Here is a 25,815-nt window from a genome sequence, read left to right as displayed (position 1 = left end):
ACATAGCGTGTTTTGTGCATAAAATACAGAAAATCAGCCGAAAATATATATGGGAGCTATATTAAAATCTGAACCGATTTCGATATAATTTGTCCCATTTATTTCTAGAACGAATTCCGTCACGCTTTCCAAATTTCAGTGAAATTGGCCATATATAGTGTGTCCAAATCTGAACCGGTCTTGATATAATTTGGCACATTTGTTTTTAGAACAAATTCCGTCAGACATCCCAAATTTCAGCGACTTTGGACACATATAGCTTGTTTGATGCATCAAATACACAAAATATATATAGGAGCATATCCAAATCTAAACCGATTTCGATATAATTTGGCACATTTATGTTTAGACCAAATCCCGTTACGCATTCCAAATTTCAGCGAAATTGGACATATAACGAGTTTGGTGCATAAAGTACAGGAAATCGGCCGAATATATATACAGGAGCTATATCCAAATCTAAAACGATTTCGATATAATTTGGCACATTTATTTCTAGACCAAGTTCTGTAACACATTCCAAGTTTTAGCGAAATTGGTGCATAAAAAAAAGAAATCGGCCGAAAATATATATGGGAGCTATATTCAAATCTGTACCGATCTCGATATAATTTAGCACATTTATATCTAGAACAAATTCCTCTAAATTTCTGCGAAATTGGACATATATAGCGTGTTTGGTGCATCAAATGTGGAAAATCGGCCGAAAATATATATTGGATCTATATCCAAGTCTGAACCTATTTCGATATAATTCGGCATATTTATTTCTAGACCAAGTTCTGTAACACATTCCAAATTTCAGCGAATTTGGACATATATAGCGTGTTTGGTGATCAAATGCGGAAAATCGGCTGAAAATATATATGGGAGCTACATCCAAATCTGAACCGATTTCTATAAAATTTGGCACATGTATTTCTAGACCAAGTCCAGTCACACGCTCCAAAAATTATTGAAATTGGATATAAATAGCGTGTTTGGTGCCTCAAATACATGAAATCGGCAGAAAATATATATAGGAGCTATATCCAAATCTGAACCGATTTCGATACAAATTGGCACATATATTTCTAGGCCAATATCCATCACACATTGCTAAGTACAGCGAAATTGGACATATATAGCGTGTTTGGTGCATAAAATAAGGAAATCGGCCGAAAATATATGTATATGGGGACTATATCCAAATCTGAACCAATCTCGTTATAATTTGGCACATTTATTTCTACAACAAATGCCGTTAGACATTCAAAATTTCAGCGAAATTGGACATGAATAGCGTGTTTGGTGCAGCAAATAAGGAAGTCGGCCGAAAATATATGTGTATGGGAGCTATATCCAAATCTGAACCGATTTGAATATAATTTGGTAAATTTATTTCTACACCTTTTTCAGATGTAATTCGAAACATTTAAGTTGTAATTCGTAACATTTCATTTGTAATTCGAGAACTCTATTTGTAATTCGTAACATTCCATTTGTAATTCGAATTATTCTATTTGAAATTCGAATCACTCCATTTGTAATTCGAATTATTTCATATCAAATTCGAGTTATTCCATTTGTAATTCGAATTATTCCATTTGTAATTCGAACTATTTCATTTGTAATTCGAATTATTTCATTTGTAATTCGAATTATTTTATTTGAAATTACAAAGGAAATCGTTCGAATTACAAATGGAATAATTCGAATTACAAATGGAATAATTCGAATTTCAAATGGAATAATTCGAATTGCAAATGGAATAATTCGAATTACAAATGGAATAATTCGAATTACATATGGAATAATTAAAATTTCAAATGGAATAATTCGAATTACAAATGGTACCTCCGGTTTTGATGCTATATCTCCAGATCAACGCGACATTTCAAAAATGATATAGCCTATTTTCATTCTGTTCAGCGGTTTTCGAGTCTATAAGGCACAAACAAACAAACGTACAAACAAATTTCAATTTTATATATGGTAACATGGGGCGCCTTCGCCACGTTTTTGTTCAAAATGTTCTCATATCGACATCATTAAAGTTTTTTATGAAAGCTGTGGACTTTAATTGTCTAACACAGACATAAACTGGAGATAACCCTAAATTTTGTACCGCAATATTTTCTTCTTTCCGATGCCATGATGCGGTCACCTCGGCAATGCAGATGGTCTATTAGGTTCTTCTCTTCCAGGAAATCCAAGAAGTGAAAGTTTCTGTCATCGAGAACCTGCAAATAATGATTATTTTGCCTTGGGAAATGTCTACTGGCTTTTCTTTATAATATGCTTTATACCTGCCACAGAAATTCCACCTATTTTCTTTCTGTGTATAGGAAGGATCTCGTTTTTTCTTTATAGTATGTTGGCTCAGACCCAGAGTAATAACAATCACCTGATATTTTAATGATTAACTTATCTTAATGCCAACATTGACCCGTATTATGTAATAGAATCGTAGGAATTTGAAGTTTCTTCATCAAAAATACCCAATTTTCAGTTGAATTTCAAGTTTATTTTGCACCATCTCTCTTCATTCCTTCGTTTTTCTTTAGTTCTTTATAAAACTAAGAAGAAACTGTCAATTTATGCCAAATTTTTAACGTATAATAGACAATTAAAGTACACAGCTTTCATGAGGTCTTATTTCTCCGGTATTAAAGCCAGAGTTCGACCAATTTTAGCGTTTTAAACTAGATGTTTTTTATTCCAATTTTAAAGAATTCTAACAGTAGCATTCAAAATTTGCATTTTTACTCAAGTTATTAAAGAATGTGTTATTCCGATGAAACACTTTAAACCGTACAAAAATTGGGCTTTTTGAAAGAAAATTATAAAAAAATATATAACGGTACGTTATCGAAGCCAAACTTTTTGTTAAAAGATACTTCATAAGATTACAAACCAAGATATATAAAAATTCCCGAGGTTATTCCACGGATATCGACTGAAATGAAGTAACAAAAAGCAATTTGAAATATGCTATTGACCTGAAATATATATATATATATATATATATATATATATATATATATATATATATATATATATATATATATATATATATATATCACCAATATTTTTGAAAATTTAACATAGCCAAGGTTTACCCTAGTAGAACACGCGACTTGTGATTGTATATTATACAAATTAAATATTTTTGAATAAAATGAAGTGTTTTTGGACGCGGCAAAAAATATTGGCATTAAAAGATAATTTCCGTGAAAGCTGTGGCTATATTTATGTTAAAAAATGTTTTCTCTCGATTTGTGAGTAAACCACACTTCTCTCGATTTTCCTGTCAAAGTAAAAGCTAACTAAAGAAGGAAAATCTCACTAATGTCTTATTTTCAAAATTTGAACTGCTTCTACCATTAAATGATGCTGACATTTTGAAGCCAGATTTACAGTGTTTTTTTGAAATTGTCTTCTAATATCATTCCGCAAACAGGTTTTTCAAAAAATCATATATAGGATTGTAGTACTTGCGATTCTGAGTTATTTGATAAGTATATTGTGAATGTAGTCTGCATCGCTTCGTAGAAATCTGCATCCAAATGCGGAAATTTTGTGCGAACATTTTTCTAAAAATCATATTTTTCGGGTCTAATATTTGGAATTGTCATTCGATTACCTCGTACATTTTAGTTTTTTACGTTCCTTATCCAATAAATCATTCCTCGTGAAAATCCATATACTAAAACGCGAGTTACAAGAAATTACAAAGTAGAAAAATCACATAAAATTGTTTTTGGAAATATCGCGTATTTTATCGCGTTTTCTGCGGATCGTTTCCACTGCAATGAAAAAACTAGTGTTGCATCTTCGTTTTAGCGGAAACAGAGATGTGAAAACTTCACTGATAAGGAAGCTACATTCATTTTATCCCAAAAAATAGTGTGTGATGCTACATCCACGGTTCTTGATTGATCGCCTTCTTATATATATATATATATATATGTAGATTTTCATGGTGGGCACAGAAATCGGATGCGGACAAAAATTGTCTGCACTTTGCGCAAATTAGCGATATTTTATAGGTTTTTTAATGCTAAGATGCAGCCGATGCTACATCTTAGAGTCCAAATTATATTTCGAAAAATATATACAACTTAATAGATATGGTCTTGCTGCACACGAAAATCACATGCGGACAAAATGATTTTGATAATTACGCGATTTACACGTATTTTAAAATGCATATAAATTAAAATGGGTTATTTGACCTTTTTTCCATTTTAGAAGCTTTGAGATATATCCTCACCAACCCAATTACCTTCCCTAATGGGAAAGCTTTAATATGAATGTCAATAAAGCAAAATCCGTCTATTCTATTGGGAGATTTAAGCAAAATGAAGGAAGTATTCCTAAAGATTTTTACAATATTTTCTATTACATAATGCATGTGAAAAATTTTTTTTTCAAACAAAAAAATTATCTTTTTGGCCAAAATATGTGTTCATTTTGGCTGTAACATCGAAACTATAACACCAATCTGTATGATTGTAGTCTCATTTGATACGCCGTGAAGTTTTGATCCACAAAAAATTTTTATGTAATATTATGACCACTATAAATGGGCTTAATTTTGAAAAAAGTAGACTTATATTCAATAATTTATCAATTTTAAGTACATTCCGTGAATTCTTTGTAACATTTTGCAGGTATTATGCAATCTAATCGCTAAAGTCACTTCGAGAGAACTTTTTTGTAACAATTGTGCTCATTAAAATAATTGGCGCTTTTATAATATTTTCTTTCTTAAAAAGCGAAATAAAAGCGCCATAACTTTTGTTCGCAACAACCAAAAATTGGCTCGCGACCAGATTCGTACTGGGAATTTTTTTTCTTAACCTACATATCAAAAATCGTTGATGTAGCGCGAAAAAAATTTATTCTTTTTTTCTGAAATGGAATATGAAATAATTGACAATATTCGTGATATATATCCCTCCATATTATGGTGGAGGGTATAACAATATGTGCGAGAAATATTTATAAATTTGCTCAAAATTGTTTGTGTACGCTTCTCTGACAAGATGTTTAGATACAAGGCTGAAAAATTTAGAAGAGGGTATTTCTCTATGCAGGAAATTTGTTGAATGTATTGAACTATTATAATCAAGAACTAACCTACGGAGCGGATCAAACCTGATCACAAACTGTAAAGCCATAGAACTCAGACACATGCTAGGAAACCATTTTCTTCATAAATAAAATCAAATGTCGTTCGTTGGTAGAGAACTGCTGGACTGATTTTGATCATTTTTGTTTGAAATGTTCGGCGTTCTGTTTAGCGTTCTATGCCACTGCCAATCTATCATATCAAAATTCCGAAATGGAAGGCATTACAACTTATGAAGAAACCCCATCTTCGTTGGTAAATGTGTATGTATTGAAAAAATGATTCTAGACAAGACACTAGGCTGACTTAATAAAGAAATGCTTCAAAAATACTTCATATCTGCAAATTTGTAATAATGGTTCTATAAATAGAAGTTATCAGAATCAGCTTTTGTCTTCTAGCCATTCACATTCGATATGCCTAATGAGCTGAATTAAACCACCAGCGAAACGATCGTATATTGGTATGTGTCTCTGAACGAATGAAATCTGTAACCTAACGTATAACATCTTGGTAGAGACCCTATTTCTACATTGTTTTATTTAACTTGCTTTGTTGTCTGCATACTTCAAATGACCAAAATATGCACAGTCCCTGACATAATGGTTTTTTTCCTTCTACAAAAATACGAAAAATATTCTGGATAATGCTTTACTAGAGTACTTAAAATTATTAATAAATTTTAGCAATTCAAATGCACTCTTGTACTTTTGTAATGGAAATAAAATTTTACTCCGTGGCATAAGTATTTTGACAAAATTGTTCTATTGGTTTTTTAACCTCAACAAATAAAAATTTATTTTTTATACGTTTGATTACACTGTGCAACATTTTCGTGGTAACTGTGTGCAAACAATTTCTAATGCGGATTTTATGAAAGTACAGACGCAGTCGACAAAAAACATATTTGGGTTTTGTATTGTTAGATCGGGTTTAGATTTTATGGCCTCGTCTAAACATGGCTAAATATTGACTTTTTACAGCAAATCGAAGCAATATCTCTGAAAATTCGAATCTTGTTTAAACCTCTGAAGCAAACTTGTAGATTAGAGCATGACGAAAATATTTAGAGATATAATGGAAATATTAGCCGCTGGAATGTTATTCACAAGTCTTTAGAACATTCCATTCTTGCAAAATACCTCTATCAAGCTGTTTCTAGCATAGTTTTCAAATACAATTTGATAAATATATCAACAAAATAAACAGGCAGTGAAAACATTGTTTGAAATTAAATTTGTAGAAAGTATAATATGAAATACCGACTAAACAACATGAAATAAGTATTTTAGAGTTTCATAATGTTCTGAAGAAATGCTTAGCACATTATTTGGAAAATTTTTGCGAAAGGTTACTTATTCTACTCCCAGTAGTTTAGGTGCTACTGACCAGAGTTCCAAGATGAGGTAAAGACAGCAATAAACCGGCTGAAGAATAATAAGGCAGCAGGAGCTGATGGCCTACCAGCCGAGCTGTTTAAAACCGGAGGCGACACTCTGGTAAGGTGTATGCATCAGCTAGTTGGCTCCATCGGGCTGGAAGAACGCGTACCCGACGATTGGAACCTGGGCGTTCTGTGTCCAGTCCATAAGAAAGGAGATAAGACTTTATGCTCCAACTATAGGGGCATAAGTCTTCTCCCTATTGCCGACAAGATAGTGTCAGGGATATTGTGCGAACGACTAATGCCCATGGCTTTAGACCTGGCAAGTCTACCATTGACCAGATATTTACCCTGCGGCAAATCCTGGAGAAGGCCAAAGAGATGCAGATCGACACCTACCACCTTTTTGTCGATTATAGGTATTCCAAGCCATGTCTAAATTTGGTAACCCCGCAAAGCTCATTCGGCTTTGTAAAATGACTCTAACTGACACAAGATCTTCAGTTAAAATAGGAAAGAACCTCTCCGAAGAGTTTTGTACCAAAAGAGGTTTCATACAAGGACACAGCCTTTCGTGTGATCTTTTCAACATCCTGCTAGAAAAAAAGCTGATGGTGTCGACGCGCAATGCGTCCATTGAGATCGGACCAACTGTTGAAGTTGTTTCCTATAATTTCGAGGCAGTAAAAGACTTCGTATACCTCGGCACCGCCGTAAACGCAACAAACGACATCAGCTGTGAAATAAAAATAAGAATTGTGTTGGCCAACAGATGCTACTTTGGCTTAAGTAAGCACTTTAAAAACAAAGCCACAACTCGTCAAACAAAACTAACGCTTTACACAACACTGATACTACCCGTGCTGATGTAGGGTTCCGAAGCTTGGGTATCTGCGCAAGCAGACAAGGCAGTGCTCGGCTTGTTTGAGAGAAAAATTCTTCCAATGATCTACGGACCGATCTTCGTTGACGGTGAATATCGACGTCGTATGAACCACGAGCTGTATCTGCTATACAACGTCATTAATATAGTTAAACGTCTGCATCTTGATGCAGCGATTTCGTTGGCTAGGCCATATAATAAGAATGACCGATGATGAACCCGCTAAAAAGGCGTATAAATTCGAGCCACATGGCGGTGCACGCAGAATTGGCAGGCCAAAGAATAGATGGGCAAACATGTGGATGAAGAGATGACAAGGCGCGGTATTCCAAAAAGCGAAGCACTACACGGAGAGAATACGAGATCTTTTCTTAGTTCGGTCTATGGAACAAATGTTCTGTAATGGGCCAGCTAAGGGGTAGTTTACACTATATGTAAATGTCATATGACATCAAATTTTCCATCGTAATATATTCGCTAATATGTGCAATATTGGAGATTTCCCTTACGCAATTTTCTCTGTGCGTCCACACCAGCAAAAATGTAAAAAACTACGTCTCCACATTGCCTCCGTAGGTAGATATGGAATGTTTTTTTCGTGTCATCTGACATTGATAGATAGTGTAAACTACCTCTAAGTAAGTAAGTAGACCAGAGTACCAGAAATTATGTAGACATTTATATATTTTATCGATTTTCATCCGCTAGATGCAGTTTTTCCTAGTTCATCTGTTCGACACTTAAGTTCTACTACTTTAGGGCTATAATATTGCTGAAGACCAGAAAACAAATTCTTATTAGTTTATGAGATAAAGCCTCGAACTATGAAAAAAGGGTCGTTTTAGCCCGGTTTAGATGAGGCTGTAAAATTCAAACCTGATCTAACAATGCAAAACCCAAGTAGGGTTTTTTAGTCTAAATATGTACTTTCAGAAAATGCCTATTATAAGTTTTTTCGAATTTTCAGTGTTGCACAGTGTTATTATCAGTTACGGTAAAAATAATGTTTTTCACACACATCTGCACCATTATGGACCCATCTACGGATCGATATTTCAAAGGTATAGGGATATTCAACAGATTTATCATTAAACAACATTTCCCATGGTTTCCGACCATTATCTCGAACTATTTTGCGGATTTCGACTTTTTTATGAGACTAAGAACATTTTTTCTCCTGAATGAGTCTGAACTCGAAATACGTTCCAAACGTGTTCCAAAAAATGCAGCCTTACCATAATGGCAGTGTTCTGCCAATGAATACAAAAAAAACTTCAATCGGTTTACTACCACAGCATTAACGATAAAAATCAAATATCCCAGTATTTTAAATGGTGAATAACATTACTCTGATCCCTGGGAGCATTTTGACGTAGAAATGTCAGGAGGATATTTATTTTCCAATTTTTTGCGGTGTTTTCACTCAAGCTGTAAGATAAATTATGTTCAAATATATTTTATCTGTGCACAATATGCTCTGCCACAATGATTGTGGTTGGTAAATAATTTTTATTGAAAATCGTATTGCAATTGTTTGTAACTATGCCTTATAAACCGAGTGGAATAGCAAAATATGACCTCAAATTAATTTTGTTATAATGTCTCGAGGCTCTAGTCTTAATAGAGAGCTTGTTTTGACATCGAAAATGCTCAGAAGATGGGGATTTTTGAGCATAAGTATGGTTAGATTTGTAATTCTGTTCTATTTACCGGAGAGCAACGTCTGTGATTTCACATTTTCTGTCTACATCGTGCATATTTACAGCGTTCTCAGTATTTTGATATTTATTCGTTAAAAATAAGCAGATAACTGCAGCAAAATCTGATCATTAGCTACCTTTATTACCGAAACTGACATTTTCTATTTCGTTTTTCAAATACGCTCCGGATATACTCTTTTTCAAATACACTCCGGATATACTCTTACATGAAATAGTTAAATCTTGCGACAACATGTACACGAGCGGAGAAATAGACGCATCATTCGTCAACTGTATATTCTATCCAATATTCAAAAAAGGAGATAACACATAGGCATCTAATTACAGGGGCATATCGTTTATGAACTGTTTACCGAAGATACTAATGGGAATTTTGACGGAACGATTATTCAAATGGGTTGAAAAATACAATAAATTAAACGAATACCAATCTGGATTCAGGAAAAATTATTCCACATGTGACAACATTTTTAATCTTACTTCCATCATTCATTTAAACTGGCTCAAGAAGAAAAAAACGTATGCTTTCTTTGTCGACTTTAAAGCGGCATTCGACAGCGTTTCTAGGAAATCCCTCATATATAAGCTGAATAACATAGGAGTTTCAACCAAAATGTTACAATTCATAGAACATGTTTACAAAGAAACGAATTTCATGGTATGGACCGGTAAAGAACTTTCCAAACAGTTTTCTACGTCAGCTGGTGTAAAACAGGGTTGTCTGTTGTCACCATTGTTATTCGCAGGATACTTGGATGACCTACATGATTACATTGGAGGTGGTATAGAGATCGGCAACCTAAATATACGAGTATTGCTTTATGCTGACAATATCGTCATTATCGCAAATGAAGTACACGTATTACAAAAAATGATAAAAAAGTTAGAAACGTACTGTGATACCTGGAATATGACTGTTAATTTGAACAAATCGATAATGGAGTTCCGAAAAGGGGGAAAGATATCAAAAAATGAGAAATGGTACTACAAAAATCAACTCATAAAGATCACATCAGAACTTACCTACCTCGGAATGCTTCTAACACCCTCACTTTCATTCAAAAAACATGTTCAGAAAAGAAACAATTTGTCCAAAACTAGCATAAATTCTACATGGCACTGTTTTCTCAATAAAAGGGACATATCCATTACATCAAAGTGGAAACTTTTCCAAGCAGTGTGTAGATCCATACAGCAATATGGAGCGCAGATATGGGGATATGAACTCTTTGAAGAAATTGACAAATTGGATGTTTACTTTTGGAAGAAAGTTCTAAGACTACCAAATTTCACACCATCTTATATCCTGAGATTGGAAATAGGAACAGAGAATAATCACATTTTTAAATACACACTTAAACTACATAACTCGTGTACTATTCGACTATGGGGATAATCGATCACCAAAAAAGCTTGCAAACAGAATTTTACAAAATCAAATCTATTGGGCAAAAGACGTTAATGTACTCCTAACTGAAAACTGTATTGAACCGTTTGATATAAACAACACTAAGAGTCAAATCATTGCTAAGAGAGACTCTCTTATAGAGACATTGATCTTAAAATATCGGGTCAATCAAATGAATAAAGCCAATCAGACATGTCGGTTTTACAACAAGCTAGAACCAGCTGCCGTCAGATGTACATAACATCCCAAACAACACCACAAGAACAAATGTGGATATTTAAAGCCAGAAGTGATATGCTTAAACTCAACTTTAATAGATATGAACCTAATAGAAACCCCATATGTTCACTTTGTAATATGATGGAAATAGAAACTCTTCAACACTTCTTATGTCGTTGTCCAACATTGAAGGAATTTAGAATTATGTTCTTCCAAAAGGGGTTGCTGCAGGAAGAAGAATTTATAAACATATTAAACGGATATATTATAAACTATAAAATACAGAAATCAATTAATATCTGAATTCAACTTGTAGATTAAATTCGAATCTTTTCCAAAACTTGTTGATTAATTTTACCATATAGTAGGCAGACGACAATAAGTCAATGCCTCAATTGTAAAAACACAATTTTATTATTTTTTATTTATCTTCTTGTCACTTACATATATTGCTTAGCATTTAATAAGAAAATGTAAAACTGTTTTAAAAACTAAATAAAAAATATACTACAACTACTACTACTATTTCGTTATAACTTTTGACACCAACATTCCCTATTTGTGGTTTAAAATGATACGTTTATAACACATTTTTAATTAAATGTTAATAATTTAGCTAAAACAATTACTTTTGGTACCAAAAAGTACGATTAAGTACCAACATTAATATAATTATAACGTGCCAAACTACTTATGCCGTTTGGTTTTTGCCTCCCTATTTAAACATCCGCCTACCTAATCAGAAATGAAGCCGATATTTCTTGTTCTATTAATTTCTATATAGCTGAGAGGTCAAAGAAATAACATAAGCTGTTAAAATCCCGTTTTATAAATACTGATAATTATTCACATAATTATATGCCTATTAAAACAAATCTATATTTTGCCAAAATAATTATGCCTATGGCTGTACATGAATATTTTTCTATTTGTTACTATGGGACCCATTATAGCGGTATTTCAGGAATTATATGTTTTATCTACATTTTTAGTCGGAATTGGTTGTAACTTGGCATTTGGAGATCCCAATGGTCCAGAAACTTCCTCATAAAACTGTACCATCGGATTTCAGGTATTTTTCTGTCTTACCCCTTGGCAAGCAATACCAAATTTTCTCCACTAATAAATTCAATGTTTTAAAATATGTATTTAAATAACAAAAATGGGATTAAGCCTGACTATTAAAAAAACAAATTGCCACCAATGTCCTTCATAACAAGAAATTTCTAACTTTTAGGGAATGCTGCCACAAACCATTTGCGTTCCAGAGAACTAATATTTTAAGAAAACTGATTTTAAATATCAGAGAGATTCTGAATTATATTTACAATAAGATTGTCATTTGTTGCATATTAGCGTATTATTTTCATTTCTGCATTCTTCAATTTCCGATACTTTTGTGGCTGGCTGTGGATGTGTTGGGATTCAGAATTTTATTTCTTTTGTTGGGATTGAACTGCACTGGTTATACCTGAATAAGAAATATTTGCATTGCGTTCCAATGATTTGGCGGTTTTATTTTTGTCTTATTAAGGCGAATGTCATTTAAAGTAATATTCTTAATTAATTCTCTTTCGAGTTGTACTGTTATGACCAAAGATGTAGATTGAAAAATTAGGAGTCTACGGAGGTCCCACACATCCAACCATTATGCTCGTTTCAGGGATGGTTAAATCCGAATGTCATTTATAGTAATATTCTTAATTAATTCTCTTTCGAGTTGTACTGTTATGACCAAAGATGTAGATTGAAAAATTAGGAGTCTACGGAGGTCCCACACATTGTTGTACTGTTATGACCAAAGATGTAGATTGAAAAATTAGGAGTCTACGGAGGTCCCACACATCCAATCATTATGCCACGTTTCAGGGGTGGTTAAATCCAATCATCAGGCATACTAGGATGTTATTTTAACAAGTGCATGTCGCGCATAATATATGGTTATTTTTTGACCACTAAAATAAACAGTTAAATAAGTAGTCGCGACTTTTAGCAATTATTTATTTTAGTGCTCAAAAGATAACAACAAAATTCGCGCGACATGCCCTTGTTAAAATAATGGGTTAGTAAGGTGTTTTGTAAGGGGTATTTTTGCTGGGAAGCGTGGTAACTACTATTTACACGCAATCCATTCGATAAATGGAATATTCCAATTTATGTTAGTTAATTTAAAGCCCATAGTCCGATTTGGTAATCCTCTCTCGGGTTGAGCTTTTATGACCTAAGATCGTTACGCGGTGAAACGACTTGTTTTATTCCATTTTTTCTTTACTTCATGGCCCAGTTTTTAAAGTTTCTCTTTAATAAATTAAGTGTTAACTGATGGATGCCAGCCTCTTAAAATGACTTTGAAGTCTCTTTCAGTTTTTGGTTTAAAGGTATAGAATTCTGTATTCATCTGATCTAATTAAATTACTATTTTTGTATGTCTTTTGACATTTTGGAAATATTTTGACTTGCTCTAAGAATTTTGTGAGAATAGAGTAATCAATAGTTGAAGCAATCCATATTTCAATAATTACACTTTCATGCCCTCTACATTTCAATAGTAACAATTTTCATAGCTTTGTACCTTTGTCATTGTTAGTTTGTAAATATTCCAATTTCCCATTGTGATTGATTCATTGTATTTTAAAGTTAACTGACAGAATGCAACCATGTAAATAATTTATTCTACTACTCTTGTAAAACAACTCATTAATGTACCATTTTATGCAACTCTAAACTATTACTAATATATTTACGCCCTACTATTTCTTCTCACGATTGGTACTTAAGCTAGAACAAAATTCAATAAAATCGCTCAGTTTGTGATCTACATTCTAACGCGTTACATAGCCATCAGATAAGATCACAAGGGATGATCTCCATTCTAACACGTTATGGTAACTATCAGATAAGATCACAATAAGACAATTTGTCCGTCCGGCAGTTTACACCAATCCTCACTTGTGTTTTCTTGAACAATCTAAACCAGGTTGTTATACAGTTGAATATTTAACATATTTTCGACAAATATGGGAGGTGATTAATGTGGTTTTTTCCTTTTCAATAGGAATTGTTGAGTCTTGGATTGGGTTTACATTGTCATTGTTGAGTAATGCAAACTGATTCCTGTGTGAGGAGTTTTGATTTTGAGAAATTGAAACACAATTCTGTTAATTGAAAATCTTATTTAATCAGAAGATTAACATCAAATAAACAATGTCTTTTGGAGAACTTTTCAAAAATCAATTAAAAAAGCTCAAGCAAAATACCAAATAATTTTAAATTGCACCAAGCACCAATTTTTGTCCTCACCGAATCTGTATGGGTTTCGATAGTAAACATAATTTAACCAAGGAAGCCAAAAAATAGTTAAAAATATCAGAAGACAATTGTGCAAAGGCATTTTCTTCTTCTTTATTTGCGTATCAGGAATTCGGACGTAAAGCGATCATACAATATTATTTACATACTAGCCGACCCGGTCCGCGTTGCTGGCCCTTGAAGCAGTTTTATGTTACCTTAAGTCAGCGATTGTATTTTGATTGCATCGCTAATTAGTCGGGAACTGCAAGTGATTATAAATAACAAATCTTCAGATTTGTTTGTGTCGATATGCAATTTTAACATACCACCAAAAAAGCTGATGACTTGAGGCATGAATTTATTTCAATTGCTGGAATAGTATAACTGGAAGTGTTTGTCTGAAATCTATCGGTTAATTGCTTCTTAAATTATTATGGGCCATTGTAAACTCGTTCCAGGTGATAACTTATATTTAATATTGCATATGTGCCCTTCATGTTCAGTGGCAACTTAAGCGCCAACTGTGTCGTCCTTCCACCTTCTTATAATGTACATCTTATATACCTGATGAAGCTATAGCTATCGATATGTTGCCTTCAAATTTAAATACTTGCTTTCCAATAAGACCAAAGCTTCGCTATGCATAACATCTGGTATTGCCATTGATTTGTAACATATTTAAGAAAGTAGGAGTGGTCGGGTCTTATGGTTTGTACATTTTACATATATAGCGCATTAAAAAATAGGACGCAGGGTATAACCCGTAACTCCGAAATTTAACAAAATTTATAGCATTTTTCCACCAAGGACCATCCCTGTACATCATCTGAAAATTACATGGAAATCGGTTTAGAAGTTTTGAAGACGTGGCCGGGTCTTAAAGCCACAAATACCCGACACAACCACCATTGTCTATCGAATTGATTTTCAAACCACGCACCGCCGAAATTCCACAAAATATATAGTTTATTTTCACAAAGCACCAGGGGACATATATGCAGCCTATTTTCACCAGGATTATCCCGGTACATTCCCTGAAATTTGTAGGAAAATCGGCTCAGAAGTTTCAGAAATAGAAATTGGGCGTGGTCGGGTCTTAAGGTCCCAAAATGAGTACGTAGGGTCGGAGAATCGAAGGGTGGAAGTTCGGAGCAGGGTGGTTCGATATGTAGAAGTTGGAGCGGGGTGGATGGAAGGGTGTGGTTCGGAGGGTGGAAGTTCAATGGGGGTTGGTTCGGAGGGTGGAAGTCCGCAGCAGGGTGGATCGGAAGGTGGAAGTTCGGGGCGGGGTGGTTCGGAAGGTGGAAGTTCGGGGCGGGGTGGTTTGGAAGGTGGAAGTTCAATGCGGGTTGGTTCGGAGGGTGGAAGTTCGGAACATGGTGAATCGGAGGAATCCGAAATTCAACACAATGTATAGCCTATTTTCACCACGGGTGTTTCCTGTACATTCCCTGGAATTTTCAAGAAAATCGGTTGAGCCGTTTTTGATACACACATTGTCTTTTATATATTAGATATCATTTTTAAAGACATAGGGTATAGGGGAAGTACCCCGCCCCTTCCGATATTCAACAAAATTTTTAGCCTATTTTAACCCGGGACCATCCCTCTACATTCCCTGGCAATTTCAGAAAAATCGGTTCAGTAGTTTTTGTAGAAACGACAAAAATTGAAAATTGAAAATTGAAAAAAGTGGGGGTTAAAGTGGGCGTGGTCAAAATTTCTTTGCATAAAAACCCAAGTCGGGTTATTGCGCACATTTTACAGAAAGAGTTATCGAAATCGGTCCAGCCGTTCTCAACTGATGCCATTACCAACGAACGACATTTAATTTTTATTTATATAGATATAGCATTTTTAAAGAAATAGGGTGTAGGGGAAGTACCCCGCCCCTTCCGAAATTCAACAAAATTTAGAGCCTATTTTAACCGGGGGCCATCCCTGTACATTCCCTGGCAATTTCAGGAAAATCGGTTCAGTAGTTTTTGTAGAAATGAGAAAAATTTAAAATAAAAGTGGGCGTGGCTAAATTTTCTTTGCATAAAAACCCAAGTCGGGTTATCGCGCACATTTTACAGAAAGAATTGTCGAAATCGATCCTGCCGTTCTCAACTATATGCCATTACCAACGAACGACATTTCATTTTTATTTATATAGATACTAGCTGACCCGGTCCGCGTTGCTGGCCCGTTGTTTGGGTTCTCCGTGTAAACTTTAGTTATCTATCCAGCATTGATACAGCCATAATTAGGCATCTCTCTAGAAACTTCATAATATAAATCAACGTTTGACATAAATTCGATGTAATGGTATCCCCCAAATTTAAGATATAAAATCTCTTTTATTATACCCTTCACCATAAATTGACAGTTTAAAGCACTTTGTGACCCACATATAATGATCGGTGCACGTCAATTAACATTGCTATATATTGGATTGTTGGTCTCGGTTGGGGTCGTAATTATTACTGCAGAGAATTGTCAGTATAGGTCCACGTTTTGATTATCACACCGAAATGGCTAAAATTTGGTTTTAATGCAATTTAAAGAGGAGAGCATAAATATTCGGATCGACCGAAAGACACGCCTTTTTATTTGCGCTCGGTATGCAACAGTTATAGGTTCACGTTTTGATATAGCTCCCATAAAGCAGTACCTCCCGATTTTCGATAGTTTGGAGATATAGTCACTTTTGAGGGTCGTAAACAGTCTTGCAGAGAATTTTCAGTATACGTCCTCGTTTTGACATAGCTCCCATAGAAGGGTGGCGCCTGATTTTCGCTATTTTTGGTGGATTTAACCTCTGGATAGTGACATCTCTAGTTATCGGGATTTTACTGTATTCCAAAATGTGGAGTTGATCGCGCTATCCCACTTATTGTTTAGTGTTCAGCGTTTATAGCATTTTTAGGCACGCAAAATTATGTATATTATCTGAAATAATAAATGTTTGAACATTTTGTGATGACCGCGATATTTCACTTCCGCGAAGACCATTCAGGGCCAAGACGGTAATTACAGTATTATTGCAAACAATCTGTAAACAATAAGTACAAAAATATCATGGACTTTAAAAAAAATTGAAGGAGAACCTCCGGTCACTACACTTAGCCATATTAAAATAGCTCACGACCGCGCTATCCTTATTGTTCAAGCTAGTGTTCATATCATTTTTGTGTCACGCTTACTAAAATTATGTATATTAATTTAAATAATACATTTTTGAAAACTTTGTGATGACCGCGATCATTCAGGGAAAACAATCTGTAAACAATACGTTAAAAAATATCAAAGATTTGATTTTCTTAAAAACATTGTGGGGAGGACCACCGGTCACTACTCTTAGCAGTAAAAAACATCTTACGACCGTTCTAATTAACTGAAATACTACATTTTTGAAAATTTTGGGATGAACGCGATATTTCACTTCCGCAACGACCATTCAGGGTCAAGACAGTAATTACCATAGCAATGCAAACAATTTGTAAACAATATATTAAAAAGTATCTTGAATTTCGCGGTTTTCCTTAACAATTTGGGGGGAGGACCACCGGTCACTACACTTAGCGGGATAAAAAAATTGATTACGACCTATTCTCAGACCTAAAAACTCCACATACAAAATTTTATAAGATTTCCCAATCGATTTTTCGGAATTTCTATATTGTGACATCTCATGCTATCGGGATTTTACTGTATTCCAAACTATGGCGTTGACCGGGTTATCCCACATATTGAAGCCAGTGTTATAGCGGTTTTGTAGTCACGCTACTAAAATTAAGTATATTATCTGAAATAATACATTTTTGAGTAATTTGGGATGATCGCGATATTTCACTTCCGCGACCACCATTCAAAAAAATATATAGCCTATTTTCACCACCGTTGTTTCCAGTACATTATCTGAAATTTTTAACCAAATCTATTCAGCCGTTTTTGAGTCTATTCGGAACATACAAACATACTAACATACACACATTGCCTTTTATATATTAGATAGCATTTTTAAAGAAATAGGGTATAGGGGAAGTACCCCGCCCATTCTGAAATTAAACAAAATTTGTAGCCTTTTTTAACCCTGTACATTCCCTGGCAATTTCAGGAAAATCGGTACAGTAGTTTTTGTAGAAACGACAAAAATTGAAAATTGAAAAAAGTGGGCGTAAAAGTGGTCAAAATTTCGTTGCATAAAAACCCAAGTCGGGTTATAGCACACATTTAACAAAAAGAATTATCGAAATCATTCCAGCCGTTCTCAACTGATGCCATTACCAGCGAACGACATTTGATTTTTATTTATATAGATTTTAAAATATATTTCAAATATAGGCATTATCTAATTGTAGGTAAGCTCCCGATTTTTAGCAGCATTTCATAAGTTGGTTTTATCCCGTCCAGTCTTGAATGTTTTTTAGCCAGTATACACTTTTGATTGTCCAGGTTTCGACTGCATATAATACATGAAACTGAGCGTGAAAAAGCGGCGTATTTCATTCTGTTCACACCTTTAGGAACAACAGAAAAATATTTCTATTCAGAAATGGGAAAATATACCAAATAAGCAATGTCCATGGATCCAATTACAGTATGTAAAGTTCCTATTCGTACACGCCTCAAAAATGAATAAAATCGTTATTAACTCCATATTTTATATGCAAATATGAAACATTTAATGGGAATTACTATAACCATCGCGTCATTGAGGAATAGATCGCGATTGAATATCTATCTGTAGTGCACTTCTCCAACTCATATTTTGAGTTACCGACAAATATAGGTCAAATTAAAACGCAAAATTATTAATGAAAAGATCAAACAAAAGATGACAGCACTCTTGCTATCGGTAGAAATTTGCTACTGTTTATTCATAACTAACTTACCGAAAAACATCGTTAATTACCGAAATTATAAGCATCTTAATTTTACCGATTTTTGTCGGTAACACAAAAAATGAGTTAGAGAATCGCACTACTGTTATCCTTGAATTCATTCGAATTCCTATATTTGAAACCGATTAAACATTTGGTAACCTGTTGAATTGTTTTGCTATAAATCCGTCACTAATCGTTGAAATCAACGGCGTTACATTTGCATTGCCCAGCATCGTATCATTAGTCATTGACTAAAATACAGCCCTGTGTTTGGCTTCTTTTGCCAAATTTTGAAATTCATTCATTCTGGATTATTTTTGCAACAGAACAAGTTTGAAACCTGTCTTTTGTGTTGTATAAAATACTGTTTTGGGTGAAGAGTCGTTTGTTCGTTTAGTTTTTTTGTTGTGTATAAACACTTTGTGTTTTCCCAAGCTTGGAATAATAAAAAAATATAAATAACAGCATCATGGCCGCTTTGGAAGCTCTCAGCAACAAAGAATTGCGTCAAAAATGCATTGAATTTGGAATGCCCTTCTTTAACGGCGGTGGGTTTTTTGGTTGGCTTTGCATTGTGTTATTTGTTGTGTTCAACATTGCTGAGACGCCATATTATTGTTGTGATTGTTGTGAACGCACTCCGTTGCATCATTGCAGAAACGTGTTTGGTCGACATTCATTACAAAAAATACGTTTGAAAGAAAAAAGTGAAAAAATTCTGAATTCAGTGATTCTTCTATAAAGGTGAGTGACCAGAAGTTATGGATATTTACAAAACCCGCAACGATTTAATATATGTCACAATTATTCCGAATTTTTGGGATGATGCGATGCTGCTGATTACAAAGATTTACAGCGGAAGGGACGCTATTAAATTATTTGCAAGTTGAGAACTAGATTCTGTTGTTTGTTTGAATTGGTTTTTTGCAATCATGTTGGTTTTTTGCAATCATTTAGTCGGTGCAAGAACCCTAGTCTGCCCTTTTGGTTTTTTGAAATCATTTAGTCGGCACAAGAACCCTAGTCTGCCCTTTTGGTTTTTTGAAATCATTTAGTCGGCACAAGAACCCTAGTCTGCCCTTTTGGTTTTTTGAAATCATTTAGTCGGCACAAGAACCCTAGTCTGCCCTTTTGGTTTTTTGAAATCATTTAGTCGGCACAAGAAATCACAGTGGATGCGCCCAACGACAAAAATCAAAAAATTCATGTCGTCGTTTTAAAATCTTCAAAATGCAAATAGCTTCAAAACATTCCAAATTTTTCGAAACTCAGCTTATTTTTTCCATTTTTCGCGGTTCTTAAGGAGAAAACGCCTCACAAACATGACTAATTTTGAGGAAAAAAATTTATTTAAAAATGAGAAAAAATGGTTATATTCTAACCGAATTTATGAAACAAAGGACTATTTTTAACGCCTTAACTTAAGTTGAAACATTTAGTAAATTGCCTAAGCTTCAATTTTCTAGTTATGAAAATTCCTCTAAATTGCAAGGGTTGCCAAATAGTTTGGTTATAATATTGGTAAAAATGAAATTATTTAATATAGATGTATGGATTTCCTTAAACTTTTAGCCACTTTCCACAAATTCGCACAAATGGTCAATACACCATTGTGCATAGGCAGGTCAAGTTGTGACTGTACGTAGTATACAATTGAAATAGAACGGTAATACCCCCATCTATTAACCGATTTTCCTTAAAATTCATATTTAAGGGTTTCAGAGTGTAGAAAATAAGCATGTATAATTTTTTTAAAAATAGGTCCATTTTTTGTCATAGCCCCCCCCCCCCCCCCATAAAAGTACCGTCCGATTTTAGATATTTTGTGGATTTTAGCTACACTTTTTGACCGATTCGGCTGAAATTTGGTATTTTGACCTCTCGGAAGATATGAATCCTTCGTACAAAAAATTATTAACATAGGTCAATGTTTTGGTTTAGACCCCACCGTAGTGTGGGGTACAACGGGACCACCCTGTTCAACAAATTTTGGCAGTTTTTGGTAATTTCGGTCGATAAAACGTAAGAATTGCTGTTTGTACACATTTATTATAAATAATAATTAATTTCAATACAAAATGGACGTTGAAATAGTTTTGGCCAGAAAATTTGGATTTGAACCATTGTGCATAGGCAGGTCAAGTTCGACGTTGTTCGACGTTTTGGTATAGCCCCCATAATGGTACCGCCCAATTTAAGGTATTTTGAGGATATTAGGTACATTTTTGACCGTACTAGCTGAAATTTGAAAATTGAGGTTCACAACGGCCAGATAATGTATCCAATAAAAATTGTCAAGATAGGCCCACGTTTTGGTATAAGCCCCATATAACGATACCTCCTGATTTAAGTTATTTGAGGATTTTAGCTATATTTTCATCCAAATTTGCTCCAAACTTGGCACTTGGAGTTTCAAAAAGTCGAAAAACTTCTGCACTAAAATAGTGGAGATAGGTGCATGTTTTGTTATAGGCCCATATAACGATACCTCCCGATTTAAAGTATTTTGAGGATTTTAGCTAACCGAACTAGCTGTAATTTGGCATTTAAGGTTCTCAGTAGTACCGAAACTTCTCCAAGAACATCGTCAATATAGGTCCATGTTTTGAAATAGCCCCAATACAACAGTACCCTCCGATTTTCGGTATGTAGCTAAAACATTTTTGGCCGAATTGGCATAACTCAATAATAATAATAACCTTTTTAAGTTGGGAAGTCAAATTTCAATCGCACATCGAAACTGGATTTTGGAGATGTGTCACTCTTTGAATAAATGAGCGATATGAATCTGTCTCCACACATATATTTCGCCTAACAGATACCTTTTTCATTTAATTTTGTTTCGTTTGTTTAAGTGTTTTTCTTTTTTACTTTAAATTTGGAAGGTGGTGTAGAATTACAACTAAATTGATCTGATACTTTTCTCAAAATGTTCCTTGGTTATGTCGTTTTGATTATGTCACGTCTAGGGTTTTTCTTTTCCCGGACTTTTTCGTTCTCCGGGAAATATTTTTTCAATCCCGGGAATTCCCAGGATTTCCCGTTGTGAAAAAAAGTTATGCCCGTTTAAATTCCTACTACTTTTAGCGTTATGAAACAATAAAGCGAAGTGACCCAAACGAACCAAAGAATTTTCTTTGGTAACGGACCCCGACATGATAGAATTGTTGCATCAGAACGCTTAAATATTTATCTGGTCAACTTTTGTAGCACAATGTCACTTATCGATACTTTCCGAAAAGTATCAAGCCAAAACTACCTGAAGGAGCGTTTCAATGCTTTTGCGATGTACTAGAGAGTTCTGAATAATTGTCTTGGCTACAATTTCTGTCTTAGTCTTGCATCGAAAATCTCAATAGTTTGGCTGTTTTATGCCAAAATATGCAAACAACGTGGATAAAAAACTTCAAATCAAAATCGGGAGGCTCGATTTTCATCGTAGACCTACGGTCCAGTAGACTTTTTGCTCAGTACAATCCAAGGAATCATAATCGCGACGCCCCTTTAAGGTTTTCAAAGCGCCCCGGCCTAGTTACCATACAGACTTAATATTCGCTACAAAAATAAGCTAAGTAGGACTGCTAAATGGCCCGTCTTACACAGTTAAATGGTACTACTTAGTTTCGCTTGTAACGAAATCGGTGGTAACGATATATCGGTTATAACGACGTGTTTTTGTGAAATATTTGAACTTTTATATCGGTTATAGAGGTAGAGAGTATTTTGACACGACATGTCGCGTCGAAAAATTTTTTGTGAAATTGAATCACGCACTACGCTATGGGAACTAATGGGGCATGATCGTGGGTTTTGGGTATAAACATTTCCCTTTGAAAGTTGTATAAAAAGTACAAGCTGCGTTTTCGTATAGTTTCTTCGCGTTTTGTGAAGTCTTGTGGTTTTTGCCACTTTATTAGCTTTTTTTTATTTTATTTATTAACATTTATATTTATAAGTAAATTACAAATATAAGGAAATAGCTCTGGCTACTGAGGCCTTAAGCTATTATTAGCTTTTTATACATTACACCACTATGTGGGTAGGGTATTATAAGTTGGTTTTGGCCAAAAAGTTTGTAATGCATCGAAATAATGGTTGTAGACCTGAAACACTATACTTTCTGATCAATCCGGTACGAAAGAATCCGCTGCAGTGGGATTGATTTAATGTTAGTAATTCTAATCACTGGTATTCCAATTTGTCGCACCAGAAGAATGTCACTTGTCTCAATAATCCTGATTAGTTCTAGCACAACTACGTTCTGGTTGGCACTGTCGCGTAGTAAGAAGCTAGGATTTATTATAGTACAGGTCCGTACACTCGACAAATGCAAAGTCAATTCCACGAAACTAACTCAAGAAGCTTTGAAGAAATATACACCTGAAGATAAACCGAAACCGGATTAAACAGAAAAACGAACGGAGAATTTGTTAAACAAGACAAAAACCACCGTTGGAAGACACTTCTCTGGTATGTGAGTGTTTATTAAAAATGTATGTAGATTCTGTTCGAAATAAATATATAAAGATGTAAATCTTTATATATAAAATAGAAAAATGTTTGTTTGTACGTTTGTTTGCTTGTCTGTGCCTTATAGTCTCAAAAGCCGCTGAACAGATCTCCCTGAAAATTTCAGAGGCTATATAAATTTTTGAAATTCCACGTTGATCTGGAGATATAACATCAGAATCGGAGGTTCCTCCAAAAAATGTAGATTTTGTGTGGGAATATCTATAAAATAATAACAGATATAGCCTCCAAATTTTGTCACCATAAGTGGGAAGTAAGTACATGTCTTACAAAATAAGTGAGGTGGCGTAAACGGGAAGAGTTTTCCCCTTTGAGCTACTAATATCACATATCTATTTTAATGTTGTTTGCGAATATCTATAGAATGGTAACATATATAATCTCCAAATTCTGTCAAACTTCGTGGGAAGTAATTACACGTCACCTCCTACAAAATAAGCGGGTGGAGTTAGGGGTAGCAGCTCTCCCCTTTGAGCTGCTTATACCAAATATATCGTCTCGAAACTTTGTAAAAAGTAGTGGGAAGTAAGTACACGTAATCTCTTATAATACAAGCGGGGTGGAGTCAGGAATGGGCAGCTCTCCCTTTTGAGCTGCTAATATCATATACCATCATTTTGAATCACTATAAGCTTGAAAGACTTTAAACTCATAAAAAGTTATGGTGGAACCCATCACGAGCAAAAATGTGGAAGGCAATGGCGGGGAAGTAACCCATAGGACCAAACTACAAAATCTAATATTGTCGGTTTAAAGATTGTCAAACTAGGCAAGAGTGGTTTACAACGTGCCTACGGGATAAAATCTTATCACTCAAATATTAAATATGTGATGTCTTTATCAGGTCCGTTTTATCTTCGGTGTAGTAATAGTGAAGCGGAAGTTACAGTAGATGATACCGAGAGATGACACAAATACTTAATATCGTATTTGTTAATCACTATTTCCGGGAAACATTGTAAGCTGTAAGAGATTGTCTTTTTAGAAATTACATTATTAGAAAGATATAACGCAGATAGACATAAGGGAAGTAGGAGCTATCCTAAGAGTAATTTAAAGTGAAAAGGTTGACGCACTTGCAAAAAATTACTCCCATAAATAAAATAAATTACAACTATCCTCAAGCTTAAGGTACTAAAATTAGTGTCATTTCTTTAAAGAAGAGAGTAGAATCAGGTAGATCTGCATCCAAAATATCGATCTGTAAATGTGTACTATGTAGGAGTTTTTATAGTCGGAACGGATTTAGAAAGAACATACAAAAATACCATATCCTAAGCCCTACACACAGCATATTAAAACTTAATATGATTATAGTTCATTCATTTATAATTAACCTTAGTCGGGGTTGCGAAGCGCACCGGCTTTAGCTAGTTACGTATATATGTTACTATAGCATATAGTATAGCATTATCTCTTTAATATGGGACCACTGAGCTAAAAAATAGAATCGGTCAACACTCTTTGATGTGGGGGAAGACTCTGATGAGACCCAGCAATCATTTTCTATCGCACTTTACCCGAAGCAGTCAGTACCAAGCGATAGAAACACTGGGCCGCGATCTCGCAATCTTATCGATTAAGGCTAACCGTGCGGGAAGAAGTGAACTGTGAAATGTGAAAGTCGATTTCGTAATTTCTAAAATGTTATTTTAGCGATAAAATTGGTAATGAGGAAAAATGTATTTTTTTTCTCTCTGTTTGTTATTATTCTTTTAACTAAATAATTTTTTTATTATTGTAATTATTTTTCCAAAGTACCTATGTTTTCAAAGAACTATTCTCTGTTGAAATTGTCGTCTACACTAATTTTGTCATATAAAAAATGATATGTTGTCTGGCCTGGGAATCAAACCCGGGACATTTGTAGTGCAAAGCGAACATGCGTACCACTGCACCACCGCGCCATATAAACATCTGATATATTAATGTCTTATATTAGTTCAAGTTTGTACACTTCATAAATAACTACAACACATAGACATACTTTTTAAATTTTGGCGTAACGTTGTTTTAAGACGTTCTAAAATATATTGTTATTTTATTCATAATATTGTTCCAAAAAATTATACAAATATGAATATAATAACTAGACATTTTATTTTTGCTTGCTCTTTCCCGCAATGAACGGAAACAAACAAAACGATTCCTGTACCAATCACACAATGCCACAAACATTTCAGCTTCTCTGAATCGTTTCATTCTCACAACCAAAACAAAAACCACAAACTTTTCAATGTAAAAAGGTGAAAACTGTACGATTGCTGAAATGTACTTCGGCTATGCTTTGTCGAGTTGTTTCATTCACCACCCAAACCAAAATAATGTTTGGCAAACGTTTGCTGTGCGTTATGGTCAATGACACACTACGAATTTTATCAACCACCAAACG

The 25,815-nt window shown here is 34.4% G+C and overlaps 1 protein-coding gene across 7 annotated transcripts in view; it reads left to right on the top strand.

Moving 5' to 3' along the window:
* The window catches only part of nAChRalpha4 (nicotinic acetylcholine receptor alpha4), a 562,559-nt gene that overhangs the window by 227,737 nt on the left and 309,007 nt on the right, over positions 1-25,815 (top strand). The gene's annotated exons all lie outside the window — the stretch shown is intronic.

Source organism: Musca autumnalis, unplaced genomic scaffold (genome assembly GCF_047663935.1).
Source record: "Musca autumnalis isolate F117 unplaced genomic scaffold, ASM4766393v1 scaffold_1, whole genome shotgun sequence".
In the NCBI taxonomy this organism is placed as follows: domain Eukaryota; kingdom Metazoa; phylum Arthropoda; class Insecta; order Diptera; family Muscidae; genus Musca; species Musca autumnalis.
The sequence above is the reverse complement of the archived record's forward strand: the minus strand, read 5'-3'. Positions and strand labels throughout refer to the sequence as shown.